We start from the raw sequence: 14,497 nt of genomic DNA, 5'->3' as shown, positions 1-14,497 counted from the left end.
GTGACTAGGTCAACGCCAAGGTCTCAGATCAAGGATCGTATTCAAGGGTCGTCGTTAGTAACTTGCATTTGGACCGAATGTAAGAAAACTGCACCCAATATGTGAATGTGTGATAAGGCTTGGCCCGATGGTTAAATATAGACATGATTATGGCTTTGGCTTTGTTGATGAGCATGATTATAATTATGTTTGTGAGTTTCTAGTTAAGCACACTGAAATGCACATGATTATGATTATTCCTATGTATATTGTTTGAGTGTATTATAATACATTGTATCTGTATGTATGTATGATAAATGAAATATGTGATTGTCTGTTGTGACTAGAGAGCTCGGTTTATAAACCAGGGGATTATTATGATGTTAGTTGGAGATTGACTTATTAGTCAAGGGCACATTGGATTTTGAGAGACTCGTCTTATAAGCCGAGGGTCTTAAAGCTTAGACTTATAAGTCGGGGGCTTGTGAGGCTCGACTTATGAGTCGAGGATCAGTAGGACTCGACTTATAAGTTGAGATTGGCATTATGCACGTGGAGTACGGGCCACCATGGCTGGGCCACCCTGGGAGTGCAACACGTACTTTACTGGCTCGGATGCCAAACAAATGGAAAGAAAGTGCGACACGCACTTGGCTGGTTCAGATGCCAAATGAATTAAAAGGAAGTACGACACGCACTTGTGCAACTCTATGGTTGCCAATTTGTATAACGTGTAGGCCAAATTAAGTTATTACTGTTTGATTGATATATTACTCTGTGAATTGCTTAATATGTTTTCTTGCTGAGTCTTTTGGCTCACGGGTGCTTTGTGGTGCAGGTAAAGGTAAAGAGAAGCTCAACCAACCATGAGTCGGAGGGCGATAGCAGTGACATGTACATATGCAGTCCGCTCAACCAGTACGGCCGAGACACTCGAGGAAACTAGGGTTGAACCTAACTTTTTCCGCCTAGGTCGGCTTATTATGTAACTTTGATATTGTAACCAACTTTTAAACTTGTGTCTTTGGGATCCTGTGTAAAGAAAATGTTTTTGGGTTTAATGAAATGTTTATGACTTGGCCAAAATTTTAAATACCTAAACCTTTAGTGGCTTAATCACTTATTTAGTCCAAATGACTTGTTTAGCAAGTCTAGCACTGGTTTTAAACACACTTGGTAACGGACCCTAATTAACAGGGTGTTAAACTTTGCATCTATTTGAGCTCATTTGGGGCTGCTCGTGGTATTTTGGAGAATCTTTGGCACTTGTCACATTTATGAACGAAATCCCTAGAGACCTCATTCATGGTAGGCTAGAAATACCCTTGCCTTAAGATCTTTTTTGACAAACTCTGCCCCTCAGCGTGATCTCCACAGAAACCTTCATGGACTTCTTGCATTAGTTCCTTAGCTTTCTTCTTAGAGACACACAGTAACAAAGGCATTGAGTACCATCTTCTATTTAAAATTCTGTCAACCATAATGAATTAAGTCGATTGCCTCTGGAGAGTCCTTGCTTTGGTTCTTTCCGCTGGCAGCAATCCCTGCTCAAGGAATCTAATGATGGGCTTCATCCATGTGTCTGTTACTTGAATCACTAGTGAAGACTCTTCTGCTTGAATGTTTGGTACCGACAAATGTTCAACTGGTACTATGTTCAAGGTGTCAGCATCCTTTGCGCTTGCTAACTTGGCTAAGGCATCAGCATTCGAATTCTGATCGTGGGGGACTTGTTGGAGAGTATACCTTTCAAACTGTGCCAATAAGTCATTTGCTTTGTTCAAATAAGCAACCATTTTGAAACCCCTAGCCTGATATTCTCCCATAATCTGATTAACCACTAGCTGGGAATCACTATAAATTTCTAGTGATTTTATATCCATGTCCTTGGCAAGCCTTAATCCTGCGAGCAGAGCTTCGTATTGCACAGTGGAACTGATGTCCTTCTAGTGTAACTAATATCAAACCTGCTCCTGCATTATGCTCGTTGGAAGAGCCATCTGCGAACAATTTCCAGGAAGGAACTTGAATTTGACTTTCAGTTTTTTCCATCGGTTCGCTAATTGGGATCTCGGCGAATTCTGAACAAAGTCTGCTAGAGCCTGTCCTTTCACAGCTTCCCATAGAGAATAAGAAATGTCGAACTACCCTATTTCGACTGCCCATTTTAATAACTGACCAGCGACTTCTGGTTTCTGCAAGACTTGTAATGGTTGGCCAGTGAGCACCACGATGAGGTGAGCCTGAAAGTAAGGTCACAGCTTCCTTGAGGCCAAAATCAAGCAATAGGCTAACTTTTCAATGGCTGGATACCTCAACTCCGCTCCCACTAACCTCTTGCTCACATAATACACTGCTTTCTAAACGTTGTCTTCTTCTCTGATTAAAACAGCACTAGCAGCATATTCTGTGACTACCAAATAGATGAACAGAGTTTCCTTTTCAACCGGCTTGGACAAGATTGGGGGTTGCGACATGTGGGTCTTTAGCGCCTGAAAAGCCTGTTCGTACTCTTCTATCCATTCAAATTTCTTGTTCCCCCTGAGTAGATTGAAAAATGGGACACACTTGTTCGTTGACTTGGATATGAATCTACTCAGAGTGGCAATCCTCCCAGTTAGGATTTGAACATCTTTAATCTTGGCAGGAGACTTCATCTCGATTAAGGCCTGAATTTTTTCGGGATTAGCCTCAATTCCTTGCAAATTCACTATGAATCCCAAAAATTTCCCTGATCCAACACCCAACGAACACTTAAGGGGGTTTAGCTTCATTTGATATTTGTTCAAGAAGTTGAAGCATCTTTGAAGGTCCTCGATGTGTTCCTCAGATTTCTTTGAATTAACCAGCATGTAATCGACATATACCTCCATGCTAACGCCGATCAGTTCTTTGAACATATGCTTGACCAGTCGCTAGTAAGTCACACCATAATTTTTCAAACAGAAGGGCATCACTTTGTAGCAGTATGATTGAGCATGCTTTTTACCCATTCATTGGAATGATATGGGTGAGGTGTTGATTCTGGATCATGTGATGGTTCAGGGGACCATTGAGATTATTAGAGGTTAGAGCTTGGATGCTCACTCCTCAGAGTAAATGGAAAAGTGTTACTGAATTGAAAAGTAGGAACATGAAGTTCCAAGTAGGAGATCATATCTTCCTTAAAAGTATCGTCATGGAAAAGAATGAGGAATTGAGGGCAAGTTAAGCCCTAGAATAGTATAACAGTTTGAATTCTGGATAGGACTTGTCAGGTTGACTTTGGATTAGCCTTATCTTTGGCACTGTCAGTTGTATACAGTGTGATATGTATTTCCATGATGAGGACATGGATCAAAGGAAACTCATGAGTTGAGCTATGTGAATCTGGAGATTGTTGCTAAGTTGTCCTGTAAGAAATAACCAGTCCAGATATGAGACAGAAAGAATAAGGTTCTGAGGAACAAAGTGTACCTTGAGTTATGGTATGTTGCGGAAACAGTGAGGTCGAGGAAGCGACCTGAATAAGTGGAATCGGTGGGGCGGAATTCTTATTCCGGGCAAGTCAAATAAATTTCGAGGACGAGATTTCTGTAAGGAGGGGATAGTTGTAATGCCCCAAATTCCCTAATAAGGTTTAGGACCTTGATTAGGAGTCCGGGAGGGCCATAATTGAATTATTATGATATTTAATGATTATATGCATGTTTATGTGAATTATATTATTATATGATGATAAATGCATGCATATGGGTCCACATTTAATTATAAGGGCATTTTGGTAATTTGGCCCACTGAGGGCATGATTGTGTATTTTCATGCATGTGGGTGGATTATAATTAATACCACATTATGTGTGGATTGGTTCGAGCCATTCGGCATGAGACGATCATGGAATGCAAGTTTTCGGTCTAGTCATAACGGGATTAAGTTCGGGGCTCGGAGTGAGTCTTGGGGTAATTTGGTGATTAGAATGTTGCCGGGAATTAAAGGGTAACGGGATAAGAATTATTGGTATTTGAGAATATTGAGAATAGCGGGAATTGGAGGGTGTTAATTATAATTAACAAGATAGGCAGGAAATGACGGTTTTGCCCTTGGTGGTTGTTAAGGGTTTTAATTAGACTTAGGGGCAATATGGTCTTTTCACCCTAAGATTGTATTTAGCCATTAGATGGCTGTGGAAGATTGAACCAAAACAGGGCATCATCATCCTCATCTCTCTCGCTCACCCGTACACCATTTCTCCTCCTTCTTCCTTTCAATTTTTGAGAGCCAATTTGAGGATCCAAGCTAGGAAAGCAAGGCTTGAGGGCTTAGGACCTTGGTTCAATCATTGAAGGATATCTAAATCCAACTTGAGGTAAGAATTCATCCTTGAGTATAGGCTATGCTCTGTTTTTCCTTATGGTTTTTCAGTTGAGAATTTGAGGTGTTAATGGTGGGGATTAATGGAAGTTCTTGAGGTTGGTTGCTTGGGTTTTGATGAGGGTGTGATGTAGACGAGGTTTGGAGGTTGAATTTGATGTTTTGATGATGTTTGGGATTGGTTTTGAGGCTTGGTTTCAGGGGGAAATCACAGGGGAGAAGACCAGAAAAGTTTCTGGTCTGCTAATGGCGCCCCAGCGCCAGGCAGGGCAGATTCTGAGCCTCTCTGACTTTGGGGCAGCGCCCCAACGCTAGTGCATTTTCCAGCAACCTATTTTTAGGGCTCGGGAGAACTTTTAAGGCTCGGGGGTTGGTTCCTTTACCCCGTTAGGGTAGATTGAGAGTCCCGAGAGTGTGGGATGGATCCCAGGAGTGAGGTTTTAGATTATAAACCTTTTTATGATTTATTTTATTAATGGGATTCCATATTTGGTTATGACTAGGTGACCGCTAAAGGATCAAAGGATTGATCGTTCTCAAGAGTCGTTCTTTTACTAATTCTTGCTCGAACCCGAGGTAAGGAAACTGCACCCCATAAGTGACATGCATGGTTATTCTTGATGCATGTTGGATGTTTAAATGTAAACATTGATAGCATATTGAATGCTTAGCAATCTTGCTCATTTGCATATGATTGTTGTTTAACGCCCAAATATGACTTCCACTTAGCGGTGGTTGTAGTATAGATCGGGCGATCGATTCCACAAGGAGGCAAAGAAATAAAGTTAATCAATAAATACAGTTAGAGAGTAAATAATGTGAGGAAAATAGAACAAATGATATTTTTGTTGTTTTTAAGATTTAAATATTAGAAATAAAGATAGATTAAAGTGTGATGTAACAATAGGTAACAAGTAAGAAGGATCAAGAATCACCAATATGCATACTTATTTATTTGGATCTTTGATTCACAAAATTTACACAAATGGATAGTTCACATCCCAACTATTCATTTGGAAGATTTGACATTGAAGCACAAATATATTTAAGTGATTATTATTCTTTACCATGGAAAGATGAGATAAATCTTATGAGAAATCTAAAAATGACATTATACCATTGGCAATAATGCAATAGAATATTGGACATAAAACCTAACACAAATATTACTTTTACTATTTATAAAATACATAGAAAGAGCATGACTAATTCTATATAGATTTTAGCAAAAGTACATATATATGAGTGAGATGGAGAAAATGATAAAGACATTATCTATATTATTTTCATTAATTTGATAATACATAGAAAGTGCATGACAAAATCTATATACTATTAGTAAACATAAATATAGATAATAAGATGAAGAAGTAGAGATGAAAGAAAATAAATCACTAAAATATATAAACTTTAAGCACATGGTGAATCAAAAATACCAAACAAAGTCATAGTGCATATAGGATCATCCTAACCTTCCTAAGAATGTTAGCCTATTATGCTAGACATTCTCATGAAATTCTAGAGAGAAAATATGAGAAATGAGACTAAAATTTGGTAGAATTTTGCTACCTAAAAATTACATTGAAAATGTGAAGAAAGTGTCCCTATTTATAGATGGAGAAAAGGACTAAAAAGAAATTAAACAACAATTTGGGGTTTACAAAATAAATCTGAAATATTAATAATAAAATATGATTTGGAAAAATCAAATCTTATTATAAATATTAACCTAGTTATTTTGGTGTATGGTCAAATGCTCTTTTTCAAAAACACCATAAAAGATGAGCTTTAAAGCTCAAAATGGCAATGTTGCAAGGCCCAATACCCATAAAATATGGGTTGAAAGTGGCTGTGGAAGATGAGGGTTTTGACCCACTCCCAACCAATCAGAGGAGGCCACATAGGCAGCTGAAGCTGGGCCGAGTTGGGCTTTCGTATGCGTTTGGGCCGCTGGAAGAGGAGCTGGAGAAGGCTGAGAAAAATGGGTCTTCGTTTGGCCACGTTGGGCCTGCTGGGCCGCTGGGGTCTTTCGTTCTTCATTAGGGTAAAGCAGCGTTGGAGGTTGGATGCTGAAGTGAGGCTGGGCGTGAAGGCTTTGGAGAGATGCTGAACCGGGTCGCACGCGAGTCACGGGTCGGGCCACCAGGCGGAGCGCGGGTTGCCTGGGACGCGTGGCGCGAGGGAGCGGTGACACCTGGCGCTGGGAGAGAGGGATGAGGAGGCTGGGCTTGAGCTTTTGGGCCTATTTTCTTCAAAAATGCCACAATTCCCCTATATTTTTAGTTATAATTATTCTCTCTTTGCTTCTTACTTCCAAATGCCAAAATACACTTTTAATTCCTACAAAATAATAATAAATTAAATCATAATCAAATATTTTCATTTATAAAATAAATCATATTAATTCCATGAAAATATTAATTAAAACTTAATTTATTTTGACTATTAAAATCAATAAATGTGTATTTTTCACTACTAATCAATTATTATTGAGGCATGCTAGATGATTAAGTGTGATGCATGTGATGCACGAGAAACATGTGATTAGGGCATGCCATGAATATTGACTGTGGGATTGATCAGAGCTTGAGTCTCTGTGTTTGTGCATGATCATAATTGTGCTAGCAACTGTTAAGTAAGCATGCTGTATGCCCTACGTTTGAATATTCGACATATGACATATGTTTGGTAGCATTGCTTACTTGTGTGTGGCACTGACTCATTAGTCAGAATTGGCAAAGGTGTCAGTATCAACTGTGAAGCTGTGACTCATTAGTCAGGTTCGGCAGTGGTACTGGGCACTGGTCACATGGTGCTGACTCATAAGTCAGGACGGCCTTAGCGTGTTCAACGCAAGCCAATAAAGATTAGATCTAATCGATATCTGCATTGAATGACTCAAAGAGCATTAATGCCGGACCAACCAAGTTCGATGAATACTATAAGCGCTTGTCTAGCCAAAGGCTAGTCATTTAGAGCCACGATGACTATTTAGTCACATGGTTGTGGGTGTTGAGCCCGTGAGACTTACCCATCAGTCTCTCATCTATTTAAGCTAGTGACTACCCATCAGTCACTCATCTGGTTAGAGCCATTGCAGGAAAGCCCAAGTAACGGTTTCATTACACGGCTATGGGCACCGAGCCCCATAGTGACTTGTTTGACAGTCACTCATTATGGTTTAACAGAACCTCAAAGTGATATTCACTCATCTGTTCAGAGCTATAAGCTCTGTATGATCATTTTGATCATCATATGCTTGGCTTTGGGTGCTGAGCCCCATAGTGACTTGCTTGTTGGTCACTCAGCATGGTTTACCAGAACCTCAAGTGTCAAAACACTCATCTGATTAGGATTGACTTGATAGTCATCCAATCAGAAGGGCAGGATTTCTTATCCTGGATACCCCAGCATTGTCAGAATTCATTTGCATGCTTGAATAAAGTTATGTTTGCTAGGCATGCCAGATATGATTTGATATCATGATATGACTATTCATGAGCATATTGAGTTTTCTTGCTGGGCTTCGGCTCACGGGTGCTATGTGGTGCAGGTAAAGGCAAAAGAAAGCTGGACCATCCTTGAGTTGGAGAGCTTAGGTGATGATGTGTACATATGCAGCTGCTCGACCGCCACGGCTGAGGTTTGAAGGAAAGGAACTAGGGTTAAACCCTGTTTTGCCGTTTAGACTGGCTGGTTGTAAATATTTTGTTGTAATAAACCTTTAAATTATATTTTTGGGATCCCAATGTATATATTAAACGTTCTAGTGAAACGTTGAACCTTAACCGAAATTTTTAATCCCTAAACTACTAATCATACTTAGTTACACGTTTATGGCCAAATGACTCGATTAGCAAGTTTAGCACTATTTGCAATGTGCACCGTAACGATCCCTAGAGTTGGGGCGTTACAGGATTGGTCTAACCCCAATACCAAAATGCATTAATCTCACTTCCCAAAGTGTTTTATAAAGCTTAATAATGGAAAAGCTTTTTCCCAACCCAAGTGTTTATCACTCTATGGTAGCACTAGCACCTTGGAGTCTCTGATCACAGCTTGAAGAATGAGAGGAAGGGCTGGCTACTAGGTCTTATTTATAGAGTTAAGGAGTGAAACTAACCCCATTTTGATTTGAATAAAAATAATGAAAATAATTGAAAAAGAATTGAATTTTCGCCAATCAGAGGTTGAAGACTCGGTCAAAAATGTTCAGAAGCAGGTCTAAGTGGTTAAGGGTATTTTTAAAATAACAAAAATTCAAACTTCCAAAACAACCTACATGGAGCCGATATATCACCCGCCCTAGGCGATATATCGCCTCCCCCAGTAATCCCAAGGCTCGTTTGCTCGTTCGTGCAACGTCAACGTGTTTTCCGTATCTTTCGTCAAGCGATATATCGGCTCCACTGCTGCGATATATCGGCATACGTGATTATTTTAAACATGTAATTGCACTTTTTCAGCATAATTAAGGTTGGATAACTACTTTGACTGAGTCAAACTACGACCCTAACAATTTCTGGTGTAGACTAAGTCTTATATTTCCTTATTCTATCATTAAAATAATAATTCCTTAATAACCATGCTTATGACAAATGTCATATTCTTATTGGCTTCATCTAAACCTTAGGTTATAATAAATAATACATCTAGGACCAACAATATTAATCAAACCTTATGTTATAATTAATATTCTTAAACTATAGGTTAAACTTATAAAATTCATAACTGTTGCTATGTGTTTCCAACTAAGTCCCGGTTTGAACCAAAATCCACGGTAACTATCATACTATAACCACTACTAGATATTGCTACTACTACTACTATCTAACTAGCTAAGTAAAATTCTGGGACTCTACATCCACGTACGTCCTCCACTTGCCATTTGGATTGGGAACCAGTACGAGATTAGAGACCCAAGATGGATAAAACACTACCCTGTTGAATTCGTTTTCCTTCAGCTTCTCGACTTCCTCTCTTAGGGCCTTTGATCTGTCTTTGTCAATGAGCCTTCTTTTTGATGTACTGGTGGAAATTTTTTGTCTATATTTAAGACATGGCTGATTACCGCTGGGTCTATCCCAACCATATCTTCATGCGATCAGGCAAACACCTCTCGGTTCTCCTTCAAAAATTCCATCAATTTGTTTTTTGTTGTTGTCTCTAAGTTTTTACCGACTTTCACAACCCTGGTCGGATCTTCTTCTTCTAGTTAGACCTCCTCGAGGTCCTCCACTAGTCCAACATTTTCTTCAAAATCCCTAAAGCGAGGATCTAAGTCTCTATCCTTACTTTGGGCAACACCCTATTTGGTGACTTGTTCACCTGATTGGGCTTGTGCTTCATTTACTAACAGCAACCTTTTCTCAGCTTTTTCCCCCGATCCGCCCCTTTTTGCCTTGGTGATCAAGGAATTATAACATTCACGTGCTTCTCATTGGTTTCCCAACACGCACCCTATCCCTGCTTCGGTTGGAAACTTCATGGCCAAGTGTCAGACTGAGATTACGGCTCGCAGGTCGACTAGAATAGGCCTTCCAATCACAGCATTATATGCAAAAGGACAACCAACTACTATAAAAGTAGTGAGTAATGTCCTATTCGCAGCTGCCGTTCCTACTATGATCGAAAGCCAGATCGACCAGTTGGGGTGAGCCCTTCGCCGGAAAAACCATAAATGGTTTGGTTGCATGGTTCCAAATCTTGCGCTGACAATTTCATCCTCTCTAGTAAAGATTTATACAAAATGTTGACTGAGCTGCCTGTATCTACCAACACCCGCTTAACCATCATATTGGCAATCTGGACGTCCACGACCAGAGGATCCGAATGAGGAAACTAAACATGTTATGCATCAAGTTCAGAGAAAGTTATCAATTCTTTCTCTGTTCGAGCTTTTTTGGGAGTTCGCTCTTCTACGTTCAGCATTTCAATGTCCTAGTTGTGACGTAAGGTTCGGGCGTATCTATCCCTCGCCTTCCCACTATCACCTGCTATGTGTGGTCCTCCGCAGATGGTCAGCAATGTACCAGCAACTGGAGCTGGCTGGAAAAGAGGCGAGTGTTGGCATATAGGTGCCTAATCGCTGCCTCCTTGAGCCTCTCGCTGAGAACCTCCAGCTGCTCACACATACCTCCTCAGGTTTCCTTGTCTAATAAGGAACTCAATCTCATCCTTAAGCTGGTTGCATTCGTTGGTGTCATGGCCATAGTCGTTATGAAAAGGACAAAACTTAGTAGTATGTTGTTTAGAGATATCTTTCCTGATTGGGGCTGGTCGCCTGAAGGGAACAGTAGTGTGATTGGCATGATATACCTCCGCTCGGCTATCGACTAGGGTTATGTAATTAGTGAACCTCGACTCGTATCTATTACTTTTTGGGCGCTTGTTCTCAGACGTTGTCGGCTCGTAGTTTGCCATTTTTCCCCCATTCTTCCCATTATTTTCAGTGTTGCCATTGGCCTTTCCAGACTCATTGGAGGCTTTGGTGGGAGATCCTTTTGGGCCCTGGTCGTCCGTGGGAGACTTCCCTTTGTTGGCAATGGTCTCCTCAAGCTTGATGTACCTGTCTGCTCGGTCCAGAAATTCCTGGGTACTCTTTACCCCATTCTTTTGCAAACTATTCTAGATGGATGAGTGGCGCCTTACCCCAGCAGTAAGAACCATCATCTTACCTTCATCTTCAATCGTTTTGGCGCCAGCAGCTACTCGCATGAACCACTGAACATATCCTTTAAGGGTCTCGCCTTCTTTCTAGCGTATCTCAACCAGCTGATTGACCTCGGTTGGATGTACCCGACCAGCATAGAATTTCCCGTAAAACTCATTTACGAACATTTCCCAAGAGACTATACTGGCCAGAGGGAACTTGAAAAACCACTCTTGGGTAGTCTCAGATAGAGTGGCGGGAAAAATACTGCACCGAGCATCGTCTAACACATTTTGGATGTCCATCTGTATTTCGAATTTGTTAACGTGAGACACAGGATCTTCTAATCTAGTGAAGTTGGGCAAGACCGGCATTTTGAATTTGCTCGGAGTCTCAGCCATCGCGATTCTTTGCACAAATAGTGTGCCCTTTCTCCGACCAAACTCAATATGGGAAGTCCGGTTCCCAACTAATTGCTGGACGGCCTGATTTAAAGCATCGAGTTGGGCCTGCACGACATCTGGTACTGCTGGAGCAACCAGCACTAGGGGAAACACTCGTCGTGTATTTCCCTTCTATCATTGAGGACACCCCTCAAGTCTTCCTCTCTACGTCTTTGCTCGCTCGCGCCCAGTCGATCAAAGACGTTTGGCTATTTAGGTTGCCCCCCAGCATTTTGGCTCATTGGTCGGCTCTCCCTTGGTGGATGGTTCTGCTCTTCACCCCTCTCTTCTTGCCGCCTTCCAGCATTCCTCCTGCCAGAATCTGCCTCGTTATAATCATGGTCATCTCTAAATTGTGACTGATGACGGTGCGATCTGATATTCGCACTATTTCCCTCTCTCCCCGTTGGAATGTCCCGATAGGTGGGTGGAGGCTTGCATTGGTCATTAGGTCCCCGGGCATTATTATGTCATGGGGAACCCCTGACCGCAGAGCCTAATTCCACTTGCCTTCTACTCGCAGAAGGACGCTGTCCTCTGCTCAGAGGATTTTTCTCCTCAGTCATCTGGCGTCTGGGGCTTCTAGGACGCTGCCCGGCCCTATTATTCCTTTGCTACTGGGGATTGTCTTGACCGGCACAAGAGGGTGGCTGCTGCCCAGGAACCTGGAAAGGCCTCTCCTGTTGAGCAGCCGGGGGTTGTTCTGGCCTCTAAGGGTTTGCCGGTTGAGACAGAGTGTGGTGATGTTGGGGATGATATGATTGTGGACCTTGTTGTGGGTGCGTACTAGGTGGCTGATCCGGTTGGGAGGCAGGTGTAGGCTGTCCTCAAGTTAACTGAACGGTTGCCTCCAGGGCGGCGGTGGCATCCTTCTGCTAGCGGCCCATGTCAGCCTGCCGCTCATTCAACTCTTGGCGTTGCCTGTCAATCTCCCTCTGCTGCGGCGCCATTGTTTCAGCCACATTTTTTTTTATTAGCCATCAGATTGGCTAATTCTTCTTGCAATACAATCAGAATCATCCTCAAAGTTTCATAATCCATTTCCTCCTCTTCAAATTATACTTGCGGCTCATCCTCAGCCACATTTTGTGGAGGAGGTTGGGTTGGCGCATTCCCTGAGGTTTGCCCCGTTTTCCTAGTTGTTTTCGCCATTTGATCTTCTTGGAAGTCCTAGGTTCAACTCTCAATGAAAGCACCAAAATGTTGACCCTGGATTTGGTCAACGACACGGAGTCAAGTAAAATGACAGAAATGAGATGAAATCAAGCCAAAAAGATAAATGACACAAAGATTTATAGTGGTTCGGCCCCAGAGATGGTAATGACCTATGTCCACTTAGTATTCTTATTAATGTAGAACTCCAAAACTTGTGATCAATGAACTAGGGTTCACGAGTTTCACAAGTTTGGAGATGAATACAAATTTGGCGGATAAAAACACTATAATTCTCTCTCTCAAGATTCAAAAAGTCCCCCTCTTGAGCCCATTTAAGTCTTATTTATAGGCCCAAAGAGTTCCTTAGGGGCTGGTGGGCCTTGATTACATTTAATACAAGCGTATCTCAAATAATAATGAAAATTACAATTATTACATAAATGCGAGATTACAAATCTATAAAAGATATCTGAAATACTGCGACTAGCCTAGTCGCCTATAAAATATGCCTTCTGCTGAGTGAATCATCTTCTGGTGGATGGTCGAACAGAACGTACCCACTTGAATAGTCACGTGCATATTTATTTTGCCACATCATCACGTGAATCTTTTTTTAGGTAAACAATTATTATTATAATAATATCTAAAATGTTATTTAATACTTATATTAATATAAATTTAAATATTATAAAATATCATTATAATAATATACAATATATAATTTTTATTTTTATCAAAAAAATTATCATTTATATATATATATATATTTAAAAATTATAAATAATATTTTGGTTTAATTATTCATTTAATATGTTTATGTCATTCTTTTATATATAATATTGTTTATTTATTTGAAATTTATATGACAATGACACAAACTTAATAATAAATTTATAAATAAAATTAAGCAAACGTGTATTGCATATTGCCTGTATCTAGTATATATATGTCAAAATATATAGTTTAAACATATCATACTTTATTAATTAATAAGTTATGAAAATCATGATATATTTACCTTATATATATATATGCTATGTACAAAAAAAGTGCAATACACATTTACTTAGTTTTATTTAGAAAATTTATTAATTATTTTTGTTAAGCTTTTATGATTTTCATAAAATCTTAAATAAATAAATAAACAATATTATATATAAAAGAATGACATAAACATATTAAAAGAAAATTTTAACCAAAATATTGTTTATGGTTTTTTTTTAAAATAATATTATAACATTTAAGATCACAAACTACCATATTTAAGATACAAAATATTCATGATATTATTTAAATCACACATCAATGATTGGAGAATAAATTTATTTATTCTTGATAGAAGATAAATGTTATTCTAATTTCTTACTTAGTTATATAGTCATACTATTTGTACACACATGATACTTATATATAATGTATTTATTATGTATTATATATTATTGTAATAATAATATTTTATAACATGTGAATTAATATTAATATAATTATTAACTATGTAGTTTTATATTAAATATTATTATAATAATATTTTATAATATTTGAATTTATATTAATATAATTACTAAATATTTCTTATAGCAAAATTTTATAAAAATATTTTATAACATTTAAATTTATATTGATATAATTATTAAATATCCATTATTGTATTATATATTATTATAACAATGGTATTTTATAACATTTGAATTTATATTAATATAATTAATAAATATCTAGTCTAGTATTAAATATTATTATAATAATGATATTTTATAACATTTGAATTTATATTAATATTCACTACTAGAAATATATGTTTTTACTTCAGTTTTTATACTCAACATATGAAAAAACTAAAGTAAAAACCTTTTTAAACTCTTTTACTTCGCTTTTGGATTTGGTGCTAAAAAAAATTGGATACTACTTCACTTTCTTA

Source organism: Humulus lupulus, chromosome 1 (genome assembly GCF_963169125.1).
Source record: "Humulus lupulus chromosome 1, drHumLupu1.1, whole genome shotgun sequence".
In the NCBI taxonomy this organism is placed as follows: Eukaryota; Viridiplantae; Streptophyta; class Magnoliopsida; order Rosales; family Cannabaceae; genus Humulus; species Humulus lupulus.
This window is presented reverse-complemented; position numbering follows the sequence as displayed.